Source organism: Arachis stenosperma, chromosome 2 (genome assembly GCF_014773155.1).
Source record: "Arachis stenosperma cultivar V10309 chromosome 2, arast.V10309.gnm1.PFL2, whole genome shotgun sequence".
Taxonomy (NCBI): Eukaryota; Viridiplantae; Streptophyta; class Magnoliopsida; order Fabales; family Fabaceae; genus Arachis; species Arachis stenosperma.
This window is the reverse complement of record NC_080378.1, coordinates 79,714,863-79,736,634: the sequence shown is the minus strand read 5'-3', so window position 1 is coordinate 79,736,634 and position 21,772 is coordinate 79,714,863. Positions and strand designations below refer to the sequence as shown.

Below are 21,772 nucleotides of genomic sequence, written 5' to 3'. Positions count from 1 at the left end.
CCTGGTCTCTTCTCCTTTCTCTGCTATGTATCTGTCGAGCTTTCCTTCTCTGGCTAGCTTTTCTATAACATTCTTTAGGTCGTGGCAGTCGTTGGTAGAATGACCGTAGAGCTTGTGATATTCGCAGTATTCGGACCGATCTCTCCCCGCTCTTTTGTGTTTTAGAGGTCGGGGTGGTGGGATCTTTTCGGTGTGGCATACTTCTCTGTAGATGTCTACCAGGGAGACTCGGAGGGGGGTATAGTTGTGGTACTTCCGTGGCTTGTCCGAGTTGGGTTCTTCTTTCTTCTTCTGTTCTCGATCTCGATCTCGGAGTGGGTAGGTTGATTCCTTCCTAGAAGAGTCTCTTAGCTGGGAGGTTTCCTCCATATTGATATATTTTTCTGCCCGCTCCTGCACCTCGTATAGGGAGGTCGGGTATCGTTTGGAGAGGGATTGGCTAAACGGTCCTTCCTTTAGGCCGTTTGCTAATCCCATGATAGCTGCTTCAGTGGGCAAGTGTTGTATGTCCAGGCAGGCTTTGTTGAATCGCTCCATGTATTCTCGGAGAGTTTCTTGGTTACCTTGTTTGATCCCGAGTAGACTGGGGGCATGTTTTGCCTTGTCCTTTTGAATGGAGAACCTTGTTAGGAATTTCTTAGTTAGGTCTTTGAAGCTGGTGATTGATCTCGGTGGCAGGTTGTCGAACCACCTCATGGCTGACTTGGTGAGAGTGGTGGGGAAGGCTTTGCACCGAATCGCGTCGGAGGCGTCGACTAGGTACATTCTGCTTCTGAAGTTGCTGAGGTGGTGACTTGGATCGGTGGTGCCGTCGTAGAGATCCATATCGGGTGGTTTGAAGTTTCGCGGTACCTTCTCCTTCATGATCTCTTTTGTGAAGGGATCATGATTGCCTTCGGGGGTGGTGTCGCGTTCTGTTCGATCTTTCAGGTTGGCCTCTATTTTCCGTAATTTTTCTTCTAATTCTCTGCGCTTGCGAGCCTCCCTTCTCAGATCTTGTTCGGTTTCTTTTTGCTTCTTTATGTCCTCTTCGAGTTGTTTCAGTCGGTTTTGTTGTACCCGGACTGCTTCTAGAATTTCCGAGCTCTTTTCTCTTTCGGGATTTTGTGGATCTTTGTTTGGGAGTGATGTACTTGGGCGATTCTGTTTGTTTCCTCCTGGAGTGCGTGGTGATAGAGGGCTGTCCGGTCGTTCTCCGGTGTCAATTTCCTCCTCTTGTTCCGAAGCAGCGTGGTCATTGTTGAGAGGATCGTCCGCCATGGTAAAGGGATGACTTCCAGGTTCCCCGGCAACGGCGCCAATGTTCCGAGGGTTACCTGAAACGTGGAGCTCGGTCGTCTTGGTGAGACCCGAGGTGAGGGTTCCGTGACCCGAGCTTGTTGCGCTGAGCGGCGGGTGGTTGTACCTGCAATGACACTCCGATGCTTAAGTTAGCATGGGTCCAAGCAGATATGTGTAGAATGTAGAATGTATGTTATACCTGGGTGCTCCAGTGTATTTATAGTAGTTGGCCGTGATCTTCCCTGGATAAGATATTCTTATCTTATCTTATCTTTGGGAGTCTTATCTCTATCTTTTGTGGAACCGCCTTTCCTAGGCCTTTTTCGGCCTTTAGGTTTTGGGCTTCGTTCCTTTTGATGGGCCTTCTTCTTTATTTGTCCGAGGTCCGACCTCAGGCGTGGGCCTTTGGGACGAGGTCGGACCTTCTGCGAACTTCCCGAGTTTGGAGAGCTCGGTCAGGGTATGAACAGGTTTAATGTTTGAATCATATCTTTTCTTGTTAGGCAAGTCATTAATTTTTTTTAATCAAATCTTTTTAAAATTGTTTTCAAATCATATCTTCTCAATCACATATTTTTAAAATCAATCATATCTTCTTAACCTCATCTTTTTCAAAATAGTTTTCAATCAAATCTTTTTGACTTCTAATTTCAAAACCTTTTTCAAAAATCACTTGATTTCTTTCCCACTCTTATTTTCGAAAATTAATTAGTGTTTTTCAAAATGTTTTCAAATTCTTTAACTTAATTTTCGAAAAAGCTCTTCCTCCCTTCTCACATCCTTCTATTTATGGAGTACCACTCCTCCTCAATGCACAATTCGAACTCTATCCCACTAAGTTCGAATTCTTCTACCTCTTCCTTCTGATTTTCTGTTCCCCTGACACCTCAAGGAATCTCTATACTGTGACATAGAGGATTCCACATTTTCTTGTTCTCTTCTCTTTCATATGAGCAGGAACAAAGACAAAAGCATTCTTGTTGAAGCTGACCCTGAACCTGAAAGGACCTTGAAGCGAAAGCTAAGAGAAGCTAAGGCACAACTCTCTGTAGAGGACCTAACAGAAATCTTCAAAGGAAAAGCACACATGGCAGCCGAAAACAACAACAATGCAAACAATGCAAGGAAGGTGCTGGGTGACTTTACTGCACCTACTCCCGACTTCTATGGGAGAAGCATCTCTATCCCTGCCATTGGAGCAAACAACTTTGAGCTTAAGCCTCAATTAGTTTCTCTAATGCAACAGAATTGCAAGTTCCATGGACTTCCATTGGAAGATCCTCATCAGTTCTTAGCTGAATTCTTGCAAATCTGTGACGCTGTCAAGACTAATGGGGTTGACCCTGAGGTCTACAGACTTATGCTATTCCCTTTTGCTGTAAGAGACAGAGCTAGGACATGGTTGGACTCACAACCTAAAGAAAGCCTGGACTCATGGGAAAAGTTAGTCAATGCCTTCTTGGCAAAGTTCTTTCCACCTCAAAAATTGAGTAAGCTTAGAGTGGAAGTCCAAACCTTCAGACAGAAGGATGGAGAATCCCTCTATGAAGCTTGGGAAAGATACAAACAATTGATCAGAAAATGTCCTTCTGACATGCTTTCTGAATGGAGCATCATAGGTATTTTCTATGATGGTCTCTCTGAACTGTCCAAGATGTCTTTGGATAGCTCTGCTGGAGGATCTCTTCATTTGAAGAAGACACCTACAGAAGCTCAAGAGCTGATTGAAATGGTTGCAAATAACCAATTCATGTACACTTCAGAAAGGAATCCTGTGAACAATGGGACTAATCAGAAGAAAGGAGTTCTTGAGATTGATACTCTGAATGCCATTCTGGCTCAGAACAAGATATTGACTCAACAAGTCAATTTGATTTCTCAAAGTCTGTCTGGAATGCAAAATGCACCAAGCAGTACTAAGGATGCTTCATCTGAAGAAGAAGCCTATGATCCTGAGAACCCTTCAATGGAAGAGGTGAATTACCTAGGAGAAACCCTATGGAAACACCTATAATTCTTCATGGAGAAATCATCCAAATTTCTCACGGAAGGATCAACAGAGACCTCAACAAGGTTTCAACAACAATAATGGTGGAAGAAACAGGTTTAGCAATGGCAAGCCTTTTCCATCATCTTCTCAGCAACAGACAGAGAATTCTAAGCAGAACAACTCTGACTTAGCAACCATGGTCTCGGATCTAATCAAAACCACTCAAAGTTTCATGACTGAAACAAGGTCCTCCATTAGGAATCTGGAGGCACAAGTGGGACAGCTGAGCAAGAAAGTTACTGAACTCCCTCCTAGTGCTCTTCCAAGCAATACAGAAGAAAATCCAAAAGGAGAGTGCAAGGCCATCAATATGGCCGAATTTGGAGAGGAGGAAGAGGAAATGGACGCCACTGAGGAAGACCTCAATGGGCGTGCACTAGCCTCCACTGAGTTCCCCAATGCGGAACCATGGGAATCTGAGGCTCAAAATGAGACCATAGAGATTCCATTGGACTTACTTCTGCCATTCATGAGCTCTGGTGAGTATTCTTCCTCTGAAGAGGATGAGTATGTCACTGAAGAGCAAGTTGCTAAATACCTTGGAGCAATCATGAAGCTAAATGACAAGTTATTTGGAAATGAGACTTGGGAGGATGAACCCCCTTTGCTCACCAAAGAACTGGATGACTTGTCTAGACAGAAACTGCCTCAAAAGAGACAGGATCCTGGAAAGTTTTCAATACCTTGTACCATAGGCACCATGACCTTCAAGAAGGCCTTGTGTGACTTAGGGTCAAGTGTAAACCTCATGCCTCTCTCTGTAATGGAGAAAATAGGGATCTTTGAGGTGCAAGCTGCAAAAATCTCATTAGAGATGGCAGACAACTCAAGAAAACAAACCTATGGACTTGTAGAGGATGTTCTGGTAAAGGTTGAAGACCATTACATCCCTACTGATTTTATAGTTCTAGAGACTGGGAAGTGCATGGATGAATCCATCATCCTTGGCAGACCCTTTCTAGCCACAGCAAAGGCTGTGATTGATGTTGATAGAGGAGAGTTGATCATTCAAGTGAATGAAGAATCCTTGGTGTTTAAAGCTCAAGGATATCCCTCTGTCATCATGGAGAGGAAGCATGAAGAGCTTCTCTCAAAACAGAGCCAAACAGAGCCCCCACAGTCAAACTCTAAGTTTGGTGTTGGGAGGCCACAACCAAACTCTAAGTTTGGTGTTGAACCCCCACATTCAAACTCTAAGTTTGGTGTTGGGAGGTTCCAACATAGCTCTGAGCATTTCTGAGGCTCCATGAGAGTCCTCTGTCAAGCTAATGACACTAAAGAAGCGCTTGTTGGGAGGCAACCCAATATTATATTTTGACTATTTTCTTTTGTTATTTTATGTTTTTTGTAGGTTGATGATCATAAGAAGTCACAAAATCAATGAAAAAAGCAAAAACAGAATGAAAAACAGGAAGAAAAACAGCACACCTTGGAGGAAGAACCTACTGGCATTTAAACGCCAGTAAGGTTAGCAGATGGGCGTTTAACGCCCAGTCTGGCACCATTCTGGGCGTTTAACGCCAGAAAGGGGCACCAGACTGGCGTTAAACGCCAGGAAAGGGCAAGAACCTGGCGTTAAACGCCAGAAATGGGCACCAGCCCGGCGTTTAACGCCAGAATTGGCTCAAAACGTGATTTTGCATGCCATTTGGTGCAAGGATGACTTTTCCTTGACACCTCAGGATCTGTGGACCCCACAGGATCCCCACCAACCCCACCACTCTCTCTCTTCTTCCCCATTCACCACTCACCTCAATACCTCTTCCCCAAAAACCCTTCACCTATCAAATCCCATCTTCTCTTCACCACTCACATCCATCCTTCATAAAACCCCACCTACCTCACCATTCAAATTCAAACCACTTTCCCTCCCAAACCTACCCATAATGGTCGAACCCTACCCCTCCCTTCACCCCTATAAAAACCCTTCTTCACTTCTTCATTTTCACACACCCTAAACACTACTTCTTCCCCTTTTGGCCGAACCACAAAGCCATCTCCCTCTCCTCCATTTCTTCTTCTTCTACTCTCTTCTTCTTCTTTTGCTCGAGGACGAGCAAACCTTTTAAGTTTGGTGTGGTAAAAGCGTTGCTTTTTCGTTTTTCCATAACCATTTATGGCATCCAAGGCCGGAGAAACCTCTAGAAAGAGGAAAGGGAAGGCAAAAGCTTCCACCTCCGAGTCATGGGAGATGGAGAGATTCATCTCAAAGGTGCATCAAGACCACTTCTATGAAGTTGTGGCCTTGAAGAAGGTGATCCCCGAGGTCCCTTTTTCACTCAAAAAGGGTGAATATCCGGAGATCCGACATGAGATCCGAAGAAGAGGTTGGGAAGTTCTTACCAACCCCATTCAACAAGTCGGAATCTTGATGGTTCAAGAGTTCTATGCCAATGCATGGATCACCAAGAACCATGATCAAAGTGTGAACCCGGATCCAAAGAATTATCTTACTATGGTTCGGGGGAAATACTTGGATTTTAGTCCGGAAAGTGTAAGGTTGGCATTCAATTTGCCCATGATGCAAGGAGATGAACATCCTTACACTAGAAGGGTCAACTTTGATCAAAGGTTGGACCAAGTCCTCACAGTCATATGTGAAGAGGGCGCCCAATGGAAGAGAGATTCAAGAGGAAGAAAGAGCCGCCATCACTAAGGTGGACCCGTTCTTTAATTTCCTTGTTCTTTATTTTCTTGTTTTTCGAAAATTTATGCTTTATGTTTGTCCATGTTTGTGTCTTATGATCATTAGTGTCTTAGTGTCTATGCCTTAAAGTTATGAATGTTCTATGAATCCATCACCTTTCTTAAATAAACAAAGTTCTTAATTGAAAAAGAAAAAGAATTGCATGAATTTTGAATTTTATAACAGTTTAATTATTTTGATGTGGTGGCAACACTTTTGTTTTCTGAATGCATGCTTAAACAGTGCATATGTCTTTTGAATTTGTGATTCATGAATGTTGGCTCTTGAAAGAATGATGAAAAAGGAGACATGTTACTGAGGATCTGAAAAATCATCAAAATGATTCTTGAAGCAAGAAAAAGCGGTGAATACAAAAAAAAAGAGAGAAAAGAGACGAAAAAACGAAAAAAAAAAGAAAGAGAAAGAAAAAGAAAAGAAAAAGAAAGAAATAAAGTTGTGATCCAAGGCAAAAAGAGTGTGCTTAAGAACCCTGGACACCTCTAATTGGGGACTCTAGCAAAGCTGAGTCACAATCTGAAAAGGTTCACCCAATTATGTGTCTGTGGCATGTATGTATCCGGTGGTAATACTGGAAGACAGAGTGCTTTGGGCCACGGCCAAGACTCATAAAGTAGCTGTGTTCAAGAATCATCATACTTAACTAAGAGAATCAATAGCACTATCTAGATTCTGAGTTCCTAAAGAAGCCAATCATTCTGAATTTCAAAGGATAGAGTGAGATGCCAAAACTGTTCAGAGGCAAAAAGCTAAAAGCCCCGCTCATCTAATTAATACTGATCTTCATAGATGTTTTTGGAATTCATTGCATATTCTCTTCTTTTTATCTTATTTGATTTTCAGTTGCTTGGGGACAAGCAACAATTTAAGTTTGGTGTTGTGATGAGCGGATAATTTGTACGCTTTTTGGCATTGTTTTTAGTATGTTTTTAGTACATTTGGTTTAGTTTTTAGTATATTTTTATTAGTTTTTAGTTAAAATTCACTTTTCTGGACTTTACTATGAGTTTGTGTGTTTTTCTGTGATTTCAGGTATTTTCTGGCTGAAATTGAGGGACCTGAGCAAAAATCTGATTCAGAGACTGAAAAGGACTGCAGATGCTATTGGATTCTGACCTCCCTGCACTCGAAGTGGATTTTCTGGAGCTACCGAAGCCCAATTGGCGCGCTCTCAACGGCGTTGGAAAGTAGACATCCTGGGCTTTCCAGCAATATATGATAGTCCATACTTTGCCCAAGATTTGATGGCCCAAACCGGCGTTCAAAGTCACCTTCAGAAATTCCAGCGTTAAACGCCGGAACTGGCACCAAAAGGGGAGTTAAACGCCCAAACTGGCATAAAAGCTGGCGTTTAACTCCAAGAAGAGTCTCTACACGAAAATGCTTCATTGCTCAGCCCAAGCACACACCAAGTGGGCCCGGAAGTGGATTTTTATGTCATTTACTCATCTTTGTAAACCTTAGGCTACTAGTTTTCTATAAGTAGGACCTTTTACTATTGTGTTTTCATCTTTCAATCTTAAGATCTTTTGATCATGTTTTTATGATTGAACCCTCTTTGGGAGGCTGGCCATTCGGCCATGCCTAGACCTTGTCCTTATGTATTTTCAACGGTGGAGTTTCTACACACCATAGATTAAGGTGTGGAGCTCTGCTGTACCTCGAGTATTAATGCAATTACTACTGTTCTTCTATTCAATTCCGCTTGTTCTTGTTCTAAGATATTCATTTGCACCCAAGAACATGATGAATGTGATGATTATGTGACACTCATCATCATTCTCACCTATGAACGAGTGCCTGACAACCACTTCTGTTCTACAAGCAAACAAGGCTCTAATGTTTATCTCTTGGATTTCTTAACCAGAATCTTCGTGGTATAGGCAAGAACTGATGGCGGCATTCAAGAGAATCCGGAAGGTCTAACCTTGTCTGTGGTATTCTGAGTAGGATTCAATGATTGAATGACTGTGACGTGCTTCAAACTCCTGAGGGCGGGGCGTTAGTGACAGACGCAAAAGAATCACTGGATTCTATTCCGGCCTGATTGAGAACCGACAGATGGATAGCCGTGCCGTGACAGGGTGCGTTGAACATTTCCACTGAGAGGATGTGAGGTAGCCACTGACAACGGTGAAACCCTTGCATAAGCTTGCCATGGAAAGGAGTAAGAAGGATTGGAAGAAGACAGTAGGAAAGCAGAGAGATGGAAGGGAAGGCATCTTCATACGCTTATCTGAAGTTCCTACCAATGAATTGCATAAGTATCTCTATCTTTATCTTTATGTTTTATTCGTTCATCACCATACCCATTTGAGTTTGCCTGACTAAGATTGACAAGGTGACCATAGCTTGCTTCATACCAACAATCTCTGTGGGATCGACCCTTACTCGCGTAAGGTTTATTACTTGGACGACCCAGTACACTTGCTGGTTAGTTGTGCGAAGTTGTAGTGATCACAATTTCGCCCACCACACGCCAAGAAGTGGCGTGGCACTCCAGGGCATATGCCAGCCTGACCTCCTCTCATTAAAATGAAGATATCTTGAGCTACACAACTCCAAAGGACACACAAGATAGCTCTTGGGTGGTCCATTAGTGATCTTAAGGGCATTAGCCCAGACAGCTGCATGCACAAGATCCTACTGGAGGATAATGCCAAGCCAGTGGTTCAACCACAAAGGCGGCTGAATCCAGCCATGAAGGAGGTAGTGCAGAAAGATGTCACTAAATTACTAGAGGCTCGGATTTTTTATCCTATTTTTGATAGCCCCTGGGTGAGCCCTGTCCAAGTTGTACCCAAAAAGGGAGGCATGATAGTCGTTCATAATGAAAAGAATGAACTGGTTCCTACAAGAACAGTTACATGGTGGGGTATGTGTATTGACTATAGAAGGCTCAATACAGCCACCAGAAAGGATCATTTTCCTTTACCATTCAAAGACCAGATGCTAGAGAGACTAGCAGGTCATGACTATTACTGCTTTTTGGACGGTTATTCAGGTTATAACCAAATTGCAGTAGATCCTCAAGATCAAGAGAAAACAGGATTCACATGTCCATTTGGAGTATTTTCCTATAGAAGGATGCCTTTTGGTCTGTGCAATGCACCATCAACCTTTCAGAGATGCATGCTCTCTATCTTCTCTGATATGGTGGAAAAATTTCTGAAAGTCTTCATGGATGACTTCTCAGTATTTGGAGACTCATTCAGCTCCTATCTTGATCATCTAGCACTTGTTTTGAAAAGGTGCCAAGAGACTAACCTGGTTTTAAACTGGGAAAAAATGTCACTTTATGGTGACTGGAGGAATTGTCCTTGGGCATAAAATTTCGAACAAAGGAATAGAGGTGGATCAAGCCAATGTTAAGGCAATCAGAAGTTTTCTGGGACATGCAGGATTCCACAGGAGGTTTATAAAGGATTTTTCAAAAATTGCAAAATCTCTGAGTAACCTGCTAGCTGCTGATACACCATTTATCTTTGACACAGAGTGTTTGTAGGCCTTTGAGACTCTGAAGGCTAAGCTGGTCATAACGCCTGTCATTTCTGCACTAGATTGGACATTACCATTTGAACTAATGTGTGATTCCAGTAACCATGCTATTGGTGCAGTATTGGGACAGAGGCATGACAAGCTTTTGTAAGCAATGAGGGGGACAAATCAGCAGCAACCAATAGTAAGTATAGAGCAGCAATAACAACTTAATGTAAGAAATTATTCAACAACAAATGCACACACAAATACAAGGATTACTTAAATGACTCATCATGCTTATCCACACAAGTCTGCAGTAAAACCACTTACCGTTTCACTTAAGAGGCTTGTAATAACAGCTTTTTTATCAACTTCTTTCTCATTTTCCCTTTCAGGCTCACTGTCAGTACTGGTAGGAGGTGGAAGTGCTGAAGTACCAAACATGGCTTCGTCATGAGCAGCTTGGATTTGTTCCTCCCTTCTTGCCTTGATAAGAAAATGGATTCGATCTATGTTTAGTCTTCCATACATAGATGATGTATGTATGTTAACAAGGAACAAAACTGACTATTCATGAATATAAGAAGAGGAATATACCTCTATTTTAGAATACTGGAAACTCTGGCCAATTTTCTTGACCAAGGAAGCATCATCTTCAGCCACTACAGATAAGTGGGCAAATACAATTAGTTCAATTAAGTTTCAGGCTTCAAGCCAAACCCCAAACCAGTACTCATTATCATTTATAAGAAAAAATATCATTGGCATTCAATAATTAAAAGAATCACCATGACTAAGCAATGAACAATTAAAATCAGTAAGTATTGGTGGTATTAACAAGCACACAACAACAGTACTCAACACTGGATCAATTAAAAATGAAGTTTACATTATCAGGATTCAGGACATTGTGTTGCATTATCAGAAAACATAGGAAGAATAAAAAATTGTCCTTTTTAAAACAGATTGTATTTGCAATGAAGAAATCTAGGGAAATTTATTTAGAATAATGAAATTGGCAAACAAGTCCAACCTTCAATTTCCTCATCTTCAAGAGGCGCATCCTTGTCAATGAAAGCAGCTCTGACACCTAGAAGAACAAAACCCGGCATAAACGAACGGTGGTCGGAACCCAAACAGGAGTGGGATAGGGTTTGGCAGCTGCAGGGGAGTCCTCCAGCAGCTGCAGCAGCGGTTTTTCAGCGCCATTCAGTGAGGCAGAACAGCGGCGACAACTTCCTCTGCCGTCACCTCCTCTCTTTCAGTGACAAGCTCCAGCGGCAAGGATGGTCGAGCTCCCTTCTAACAATGGCAACAATGTTACTTTCCACCCTCTCTGCCTAGTTCGATGGCGATGGCTCGGCTGGGGTTTGGTGGCAGTGATTTCTTCGGCGGCGACCACAAGATGCGGCTTCTCAATTGTGTCTCTCCTCGGGCTCCCACAAGCGACGGTGACGGACTCAGAGGCGGCGGCGACGGCACGCGCAGCAATAGTCCATGATGGTGACGACGGCGGCGCTGGCTTCTTGGCGAAGATGAAGGCATCTGCAGGAACACTTAGAGACGACGACGGACGCAAGGACAGGGACTTCTCCTTCCTCGCGCACGCTATCTGGTCCTTGACGACGAGCCATGGTTCAGCGGACAGAGGAGAAGAGAAGGGAGCAGAGGAGGAAGAAGAAGAGAAGGGTGGTTCAGGTAGCTGAGACAGTGAGCTCGCTGAGGAGCAAGGGGGTGAACGGTGGTGATGAGGTGATGATGATCAAACTTGATGATAATGGCTGAATGGGGGATGAAGTTGCTCTGAAGAGGAGGAAAAGTGAAAGGGAGAGGCTGCGCTAGGGTTCTTAGGTAAAAGGGGAAAATTATGGGTTAATTAGGGTTAGGGTTTATAGGGTTTAATTTGGGAATTAGGGTTTAATTTGGGACAAAAGTGAAATTAAGAATTTTGGGTAAATTGGGGTTGGTAAATTTTTAATAAAATTAAAGTATATTGTATAAATTTGAAATCTAATTTAATCTCTTAAATTACTTTAAAAATATTACTCAATTATTAATTTATTAATCAGCTTTTAATCAAGTATTCTAATTTAAAATTAGAAATAATATAATTTATTTTCTCAATTAAAGTATTAAATTCTAAAATCTCAATTATTTTATATTTGCTAAACTTTATTAGTTAAATATAGAAAATAATTTGATAATTATAAAATCAGATAAAATCTTAAATTACTTTAAATTCAATTAATCAAAATTTACTTTAATTATCTTTAATAAAATAATTTCTGAGATTAAAGCACATAATAAATAAATAAATCAAAATTAGCTCTTAATAAATTTTTTTCTGAAATTTATGCATCTTACAACGCACACGACGGGACGAAGACCACCGAAGACCACCAGGTCGTTGCTCACAACAAAACGGCGGAGGAGACGGTAATAACAGATGAGATGACGACGAGGAGAACGTTTTCCGAAAACTACGCCGGTCCTTCTTCTTCCGACAAGATCTCCATTGCGCTTCCTGGAGTGGTAGACGGCGCAGAGTGTTCGTGAGTGAGGGAGTGGGGAGACTTAGGATTTTTTACTACAGTATATCCCTTTTTACAGCTTTTAGTATTTTGTTTTTTTTTCTTTTATATTTAGTTACTTTTATTTATATTTATAATTTAATAAAATTTCTTTAAGTGACATAAATTAATTTTTAGTTAATTTTAAAAATCTTATTATTAATAAAAATTATATATTAATTATTTAAAAGAATATAAAAGAATATTTATAATTTTTAAAAATTAATGAATACATACATTATGTAAAAAATTTTACTTTTTGAAACAAAATAAAATTATTTTTAAAAAAATATATACACATTTTTTTATTTTTAAGGTATTTAACATTTTGAAAAAAGAATTTGTTATAAAATATACTTATTATGACAAATAATTAACTTGTTACAAACAATATTGAATTTGTAACAAATTAATTTTTTGTTACAAAACAATTAGAGTTTTTGAAACAAAAAGTTGTTTTGTTACAAAACAATTGGAATTTTTTAAACAAAAATAAAAATTGTTGCAAAATGTTTTGAATTTTTGCAACTTATTTTTTTGTTACAAATTATTACAATATTTTGTAACAAAACATTATATCGTTACAAAAACTAACATAATTTGTAACAAAATAAAACAGATTGTTACAAAATATTATTCTTTTGTAACAATAAAAAATTGTTATTACAAAATACTATTTTTTGTAATAATTTTAAATTTGATACAAATTTTTTGTTACAAATGTTCCATTTTCTTGTAGTGGGACTTGGGTGGACGAGAGACTAGCCCCGCGTAGATCCAGAACCCGCTCTTCAATAGTAGCAGCCAGGCCATCACCTTCTTCAGCAGCAGCATCATCCGGACCATCATCTTCATCAGCAGCAGCTGGACCCTCTGCACCACCCACAGCTGCCAGTCAGCCACCACCACCATCGTCATTAGCCCCTCAGCCGACCTACAGACTAGTTCAGCATCTAATCGGGCGCATGGATCAGAGCAACCACCGCCACGAGCGACACTTTTGGCGCATCGAGCGGCACTTTCAGCGCATATATCAAATGTTGGCATCACTGGGAGTCGCCATATCCCCTGAGTCCGACCCTTCCGATCATTCTGAGGAGGAGGCGGATCAGGAGGAGGAGGCTGAGCAGGCAAAGGCACCTCCAAAGACTCACGCTCCTACAGAGCCACAGCCGCAGCCACAGTCGGAGCCCTAACCAGATGCAGATGTCGATCCCTCCACCTAGTCCTACTTGTAGCATCGGGGACGATGCTTGATTCTAAGTGTGAGGAGGTCGACATCGTCGGCAGAGATGTTATTTTGTTGACGATTTTAGACTTCAGTTTTTAGTTGCTTTATTCTATCTTATTTTAGCACTTGCACTCTCATGCCCTTTGGATTATTGTATTTTGGATACTTTTAGTTTATCGCACTTAGCATCTTTGGTTGTGTATGTTTTGAGATTTTTAGTTTGATACTAAGTTTGATTTACAATTTACTTGTTAGTGCATATATGTGTGTGTGTGTGTGTGTGTGTGTGTGTAGTTATTTTAACTATTTTATTGAAAAAAAATTGGATTATTGAGCCTAGTCAACCCTTTTTGCTTATGAGAATTCGGTTTGTTTGAAAAAGGGGAGAAACTAAGGAATTTTTGAATTTTTCAATCACAACATTGCATTTAGGTAATAAACTTTGTCAAAATATTGAGATTTTCCAAGAAATTTACTTATAGGGCCCCAATTGATTTGAGTAAAAAAAATTTTATTTAACTTGCGTGATTTATATTTTGTGGAACATGTTTTGAGTTAAGAACACAAGCTTGTGAGTTTTGAGCCTAATTGCATAGTTACATTTTATAACCACTTTATTTCCTTCTTGTGTGCATTGTTCTCTTCCTATGATTGTAATCTTTGATTTGTTTGATTCTTTATGTCTATTATTTCGTGTATTCATGCATTTATATGATTGAAGCCATCATTTCAATTAGCTCACTTACCCAAATAGCCTACCTTTTATCTACCATTGTTAGCCAACTTTGAGCTTACGATTAACCCACTTGTTCATAATTTTAGCACATTACAAGCCTTAAAGCGAAAAATAATAAATGTCCTTTATTTGGATCTTTGATTAGCTTAGGCTAGTAAGAGTGTGTATCATTCAAGTGTGGGAAAACATGGGACATTGGTTGGAAAAAGGTGTGTGTGTTGAAAATATTGAGAATTGGGTACATGCTCATGTGTCAATTAAATGTAAAGCCATATGCGTTGATACTTTTGTACATCCTTTATTGCAAAAAGAAAAAAAATTAGATAAGAAAAAGAAAAAATATATATATACATATACAAAAGAAAAAAAATAGAAAAAAAAGGAAAAAGGAAAAGAAAAGAAAAAAAGGGACAAAATACCCCAAAGTGAAGCTCAATAATAATCAACGCATGAGTTGTGAAGTGAAATAAGAATGCATGAGTATCTAGAAAAAAGTGGATAATGGGTAGTTAGGTTAGCTTTGAAATTTTATAGGATATCATAGGTTAGGTGAGAAGTTTAAGTTGATCAAAGATTCAAATTCTAGCCCACTTAATCATATGCATCCTTACCTTGACCCTAGCCCCATTACTACCCAAGAAAAGACCTCATGATATTTGTATGCATGCATTAAATTATTGTTGATTGTTAGATGAAAAATAAATCTTGGAAAGCATGAATAGGAGAGAATTGAGTGAATCAACCCTAAACACTTGAGCGACTAGAGTACAAACACTTTCGGTGAGGGTTCAATTGCTCAATTACATGTTTTCACCTAGAATCAACACTTTTCTTGCAAGTTTGTAAAATCTTTAACAGCTCAATTTGATTGTGGTTTGGCTTGGTTGATTAATACCTTTAGCCCATATGCTTGTATATGTGTTCTTGGAAATTGATTTATTTTGACCAAGCAATTGCATTCATTTGGATAATTGTATGTAGGTAGATTGCATTTAGATCATTTACATTGAATAAATGATAATACCCTTTGTTCCTTTCTTAGTTAAGCATGAGGACATGCTTGGTTTAAGTGTGGGGAGATTTGATGCACCACTATTTCGTGGTATATTTTGTGCTTAATTTAGGTGGATTTTGTCCACTTTTTCCACATTTATCCGATAAAATAGCATGGTTTCATGAATTTCTCCTAAATTGTGCTTAAGTGTAAAAACATTCTTTTTAGGCCCTTAATTGGTTGATTTTAATTCACTTTTGATTTCACTAGATGCCTTGATGTGTTTGTTAGTGATTTCAAGATAGAAAGGCTAGGAATGGATCAAAGGGATGAAGAGAAAAAGGATGCAAGTGGAGAAATCATGAAGAAATAAGGATTTGGGATAAACTCATCAATGCGCATGCGCAGAAGACGCGCACGCGTGGAAAAGTGAAGTCGCATGGCGAGGCGTACGCGTACATGACGCGTACGCGTGGATAGAAAACTGTCAAGCAATGTGTACACGTCGATGTTTGCACGTGACCTCATTAAAGTAAATCCACTGGGGGCAATTTCTGGGCTTCCCAGGCCCAAATCCAACTCACTTCTGATGCTATTAAACCCAAGGATTGAAGGAGAAATCAGAATCTCTCATCATCTAATCATCTAAGTCATAGTTTAGTTTTTGGATTTATTTTAGAGTTAGTTTCTAGAGAGAGAAGCTCTCTCTTCTCTCTAGAATTAGGATTAGGTTTATATTAGAATTTCTTAGATCTAGGCTTTAATTCTTGCTTTCATCTACTTCTACCTTTCAATTCTTTGTTGCTACATCTTGTTCTTCTATTCTCTTGTTGTAATTTCCTCTATTTTTTTATATTTTGTTGTTGATCTACTCTTATTCCTTTCATTTTCTTTTAATGCAATTTGAGGTAATTCATGTTAATTGTGATTTCTTTGATTGTTGTTGTTGATTCTTTGCAATTAGTTGTTGTTAGATTTTATTCTTGTTGTTAATTTACTATGCCTTCCTTTTTTTCCTTCCAAGTGTTTGACAAAATACTTGGAAGGATGTTAGAGTAGAACTTTATGTGCTTGGCTTGGAATGGTAACTTAGGAATTCTTGAGTTGCTAATGTCCAAGTGATTGGTAGTTGGTAGCCATTGACTCTAGCCTTCATTAATTTAATTAGTGAATAGCTAGGACTTATGGACTTGGATTGATATAGCTCATTTAACTTTCCTTTACCTGTTAGAAGATGACTTAATGGGATTGATCCTTCCAATTATCATGTTGTGGTTAGTGATAAGGATAGGGATCCTTGACCACCAAATCTCGCCAAGGCCTTTTTATCATTTAATTTTCATTACAATTTACTTTTCTTGTTTCTCATCCAAAACCCCAAAATATGCATGTCCATAACCAATAACAAGAACACTACCCTGCAATTCCTTTGAGAGACAACCCGAGGTTTGAATACTTCGGTTTATTTTTATAGGGGTTTGTTACTTGTGACAACCAAATGTTTGTATGAAAGGATTCTTTGTTGGTTTAGAAACTATACTTGCAACGAGAACTTATTGTGAATTCTTTACCAACCAAAAATTTGTTCATCAGAGATTTTTCAAAAATTGCCAAACCATTGAGCAACTTGTTTGTCTCTGATACATCCTTTATATTTGATTAGAAATGCATGCTAGCCTTTGAAGATATGAAAAGGAAACTTTCCTCAGCACCTATTATTTCCCCACCTAACTGGGATCTGCCTTTTGAATTGATGTGTGATGCATCAGATTTTGCTATTAGGGTAGTGTTAGGACAAAGGAAAGACAACCTAGTGCATGTCATATACTATGCCAGCAAGGTCCTCAATGACACTCAAAAGAATTACACCACTATTGAAAAAGAATTGTTGGCAACAGTATTTGCATTTGATAAATTTAGATCATTCCTTATTGGCTATAAAGTGATTGTTTTTACTGATCATACAGCACTTAAATACTTATTTTCCAAGCAAGACTCAAAACCAAGATTGATAAGGTGGATCTTGTTACTACAGGAGTTCAACATTGAGATTAAAGACAAGAAAGGAGTGGAGAATAAAGTAGCAGACCACTTGTCAAGAATCACCTGTGAAGAAGGCAGCACACACAGCCCAAGTGTGAATGAGACCTTTCCAGATGAACAATTAATGCTGGTTCACAAGACACCCTAGTTCGTAGATATTGCAAAGTTTAAAGCCATTGGGGAAGTGCCTCCAAAGATCAATAAACATCAGAAGAGAAAGCTCATGAATGATGCTAAATTTTTCATCTAGGATGAACCGTACCACTTCAAAAAATGTTTAGATGGGATACTTAGAAGATGCATCTCAGAGAAAGAAGGATGGGAAGTCTTATGGAATTGCCATGGTTCTTACTATGGAGGAGAGAGAACTGCAACCAAAGTACTGCAGTGTGGTTTCTTTTGGCCCATCATTTTTAAGGACACAAGAGAGTTAGTGAGGAATTGTAATGAATGCCAGAGAACTGGAAACTTGCCTAAGAGAAATGAGATGCCACAACAATTTATCTTAGAACTTGAGTTGTTTGATGTATGGGGGATTGATTTCATGGGACCATTTCCAACCTCATACTCAAACAAGTATATTTTGGTAGTAGTGGACTATGTATCTAAGTGGGTAGAGGCAATTGCAACTCTAACAAATGATAATAAAGTAATCATGAACTTCCTTAAAAAGAATGTCTTTAGCAGGTTTGGAGTTTCCAAAGCACTTATTAGTGATGGAAGAAGCCATTTCTGCAATAGACCATTAGAGACTCTCCTCTTGAGATATGGAGTAAAGCATAAGGTGGCCACACCTTATCACCCCCAAACAAGTGGGCAAACAGAGATATCCAACAAAGAGCTAAAAAGGATCTTGGAAAAGATTGTGGGAGCTTCAAGAAAGGACTGGTCAAAGAAGCTGGACGATGCTCTTTGGGCGTATAGGACAGCCTTCAAAACACCAATTGGGATGTCCCCATATCAATTGGTGTATGGGAAGGCTTGTCATTTACCATTCGAGCTTGAACACAAAGTTTTCTGGGCTCTCAAGTTACTAAATTTTGACAGCAATACTGCTGGTGAAAGGAGGATTTTACAACTGCAAGAGTTGGAGAAATTTAGATCCAAAGCATATGAAAATGCTAATATTTATAAGAAAAGGGCAAAGAAGAAGCATGATCTCAACTTGGCACCAAGAAGCTTTGAAGAAGGACAGAGAGTGCTCCTTTACAACTCTAGGCTAAAGCTGTTTCCTGGGAAGCTAAAGTCAAGGTGGTCAGGACCATTTCTTGACACAAAGGTCTCACCTTATAGACACATAGAGATCATGGAAGAAAGCTCACAACGAACCTTTACTGTGAACGGACAAAGGCTCAAATACTATTTGGGCAATATGGGGGAAAGCCCCAAGAAGAAGTACAAGCTTAACTAATGGAGCAACTGTCGAGCTTAACTATTTGGACAAAGGTAATTTTCCTATCTTATCTATTTCAATAAAAGAGTTAGGTAGATCTCTCTGTATTGTAAGGAGCTAAGTTTGGTGTTTGGCATACGAAATTGCAATCACACTTTTGCAATCCGCACAACTAACCAGCAAGTGCACTGGGTCGTCCAAGTAATACCTTACGTGAGTAAGGGTCGAATCCCTCGGAGATTGTTGGTTTGAAGTAAGCTATGGTTATTTTGTAACTCTTAGTCAGGATATAATATCAATAATAATTTTTAGTTTTAATTGTAAAAAGTCAAAGGGCATAAAATAAATACTTGTTATGCAGTATTGGAGAATATGTTGGAGTTTTGGAGATGCTTTGTCTTCTGAATCTCTACAACATACTACTTTCTTACTTTCAAAAATTGCAAGGCTCCTTCCATGGCAAGCTGTATGTAGGGCATCACCATTGTCAATGGCTACTTCCCATCCTCTTAGTGAAAATGGTCCAAATGCTCTGTCACAGCACGGCTAATCATCTGTTGGTTCTCGATCATGTCGGAATAGAATCCATTGATTCTTTTGCGTTTGTCATCATGCCCAACACTCGTGAGTTTGAAGCTCGTCACAGTCATCCAATCCCAGAATCCTACTCGGAATACCATAGACAAGATTTAGACTTTCTGGATTCTCATGAATGCCGTCATCAATTCTAGCTTATACCACGAAGATTCTGATTAAGGAATCTAAGAGATACTCATTCAATCTGATATAGAACGGAGGTGGTTGTTAGGCACACGTTCATGGATTGAGGAAAGTGATGAGTGTCATGGATCATCACCTTCTTCATAGTGAAGCACGAATGAACATCTTAGATAGGAACAAGCGTGTTTGAATGGAAAACAGAAATAATTGCATTAATTCATCGAGACGCTGCAGAGCTCTTCACCCCCAACAATGGGGTTTAGAGACTCATACTGCCAAAAGGTACAAATTTCAGATCTAAAAATGTCATGAGATGCAAAATAAGTCTCTAAAATTTGTTTAAATACTAAACTAGTAACCTAGGTTTACAGAAAATGAGTAAACTAAGATAATTGGTGCAAAAATCCACTTTTGGGGCCCACTTGGTGTGTGCTAGGGCTGAGACTTAAGCTTCTCACGTGCTTGGGCTGTTTCTGGAGTTGAACGCCAGGTTGTAACCTGTTTCTGGCGTTGAACTCCAACTTGCAACCTGTTTCTAGCGCTGAACGCCAGACTGCAACATGGAACTGGCGTTGAACGCCAGTTTACGTTATTTATCTTCACACAAATCATGAATTATTATATATTTCTGGAAAGCCCTGGATGTCCACTTTCCAACCCAATTGAGAGCGCACCAATTGGACTCTTGTAGCTCCAAAAAATCCATTTCGAGTGCAGAGAGGTCATAATCCAATAACATCAGCAGTCCTTTTTCAGCCTAAATCAGATTTTTGCTCAGCTCCCCCAATTTCAGCCAGAAAATACCAGAAATTATAGAAAAACACACAAACTCATAGTAAAGTCTAGAAATATAAATTTTGCCTAAAAACTAATAAAATTATACTAAAAACTTACTAAAACATACTAAAATCTACATGAAATTACCCCCAAAAAGCGTATAAAATATCCGCTCATCACAACACCAAACTTAAACTGTTGCTTGTCTCCAAGAAACTAGATAAATAAAATAGGATAAAAAGATATTAAGAAGCATTAATATCTCAGAGTTTTAAGTGAAGCTTAGATTCTAATTAGATGAGCGGGGCTAGTAGCTTTTTGCTTTTGAACAGTTTTGGCATCTCACTTTATCCTTTGAAATTCAGAATGATTGGCATCCATAGGAACTCAGAATTCAAATAGTATTATTGATTCTCCTAGTTTAGTATGTTGATTCTTGAACACAGCTACTTTATGAGTCTTGGTCGTGGCCCTAAGCACTTTGTTTTCCAGTATTACCACCGGATACATAAATGCCACTGACACATAACTTGGTGAACCTTTTTAGATTTTGACTTAGCTTTGCTAGAGTCCCCAATTAGAGGTGTCCAGAGTTCTTAAGCACACTCTTTTACTTTGGATCACGACTTTAACCACTCAGTCTCAAGCCTTTCACTTGGACCTGCATGCCACAAGCACATGGTTAGGGACAGCTTGATTTAGCCGCTTAGGCCTGGATTTATTTCCTTGGGCCCTCCTATCCATTGATGCTCAAAGCCTTGGATCCTTTTCATCCTTGCCTTTTGGTTTAAGGGCTATTGGCTTTTTCTAGCTCTTTTGCTTTTTTTTTCGCTAGCTTGTTTTTCACTGCTTTTTCTTGCTTCAAGAATCAATTTTATGATTTTTCAGATCATCAATAACATTTCTCTTGTTCATCATTCTTTCAGGAGCCAACAATTTTAACATTCATAAAATTCAATATCAAAAATATGGACTGTTCAAGCATTCATTCAGAAGACAAAAAATATTGCCACCACATATAAATAGTTAGAATTTTTCTTATTAAGAACTCGAAAAAATTAAATTGCCTCTTTATTCTAATAGTCTACTATTTTATTCATGTTTGATGATGATGAGAAAAATAAATTATAACTTAATTGGAAATAAAATCAAAATAGAGATACTAATTACTACTACTAATATATAGCTTCTAAGGTAAATTCCTAATAAGAACATTTATCATAGAGTTAAGGCAAAGATTAGGACTCAACAACCTTTATTTTGGGAAGTGGGTGTTCCTCTAGTCTGTGGGGTGCTTGATCCTTCAAGAGATCAAGACTGATCCTTCAGTTCCTTCAAGTCACATCCTTGCTTTTCCTGTTCCCTTAGGTGCCATGATCTTGATGAGTTTTAGCTCAGTGATCATGGCAAATCACACCAAACTTAGAGGTTTGCTTGTCCTCAAGCAAAAGAAAGGAAAGAAGAGGAATAGAAGGACAGGCAATTTCGAAATTCAAAAGATATGATGAGTTGAAAAAGATATGAGAAGAAATTAAAAAGATTTGAAAAGAATTCAAAAAGATAAATGAGTTTTGAAAAAAATTTGAAAAGAAATTAAATAAAAATCAAGAAATATGTTTAGGATTAAAAATTTTTTGAAATTGAAGTTGAAAGATGAGAGTTTGTAACATGTTTATGCAAGAAATCATGAATTGAAACATGAAAATTGGAAAAAATTTGAATTGAAAACGAAATTATCTTCTCCTCACAATCCTTGCGTTAAATGCCCAAACACTGCATGTTTAAGGCGTTTA

General features: G+C 39.1%; 1 non-coding gene across 1 annotated transcript; it reads right to left on the bottom strand.

Moving 5' to 3' along the window:
* Positions 1-2,773: 2,773 nt before the first annotated feature.
* On the bottom strand, positions 2,774-2,881 carry LOC130964879 (small nucleolar RNA R71). The gene has a single exon (XR_009080945.1). It is a non-coding gene; the product is annotated as a small nucleolar RNA R71 (small nucleolar RNA).
* Between the last annotated feature and the right edge of the window lie 18,891 nt (positions 2,882-21,772).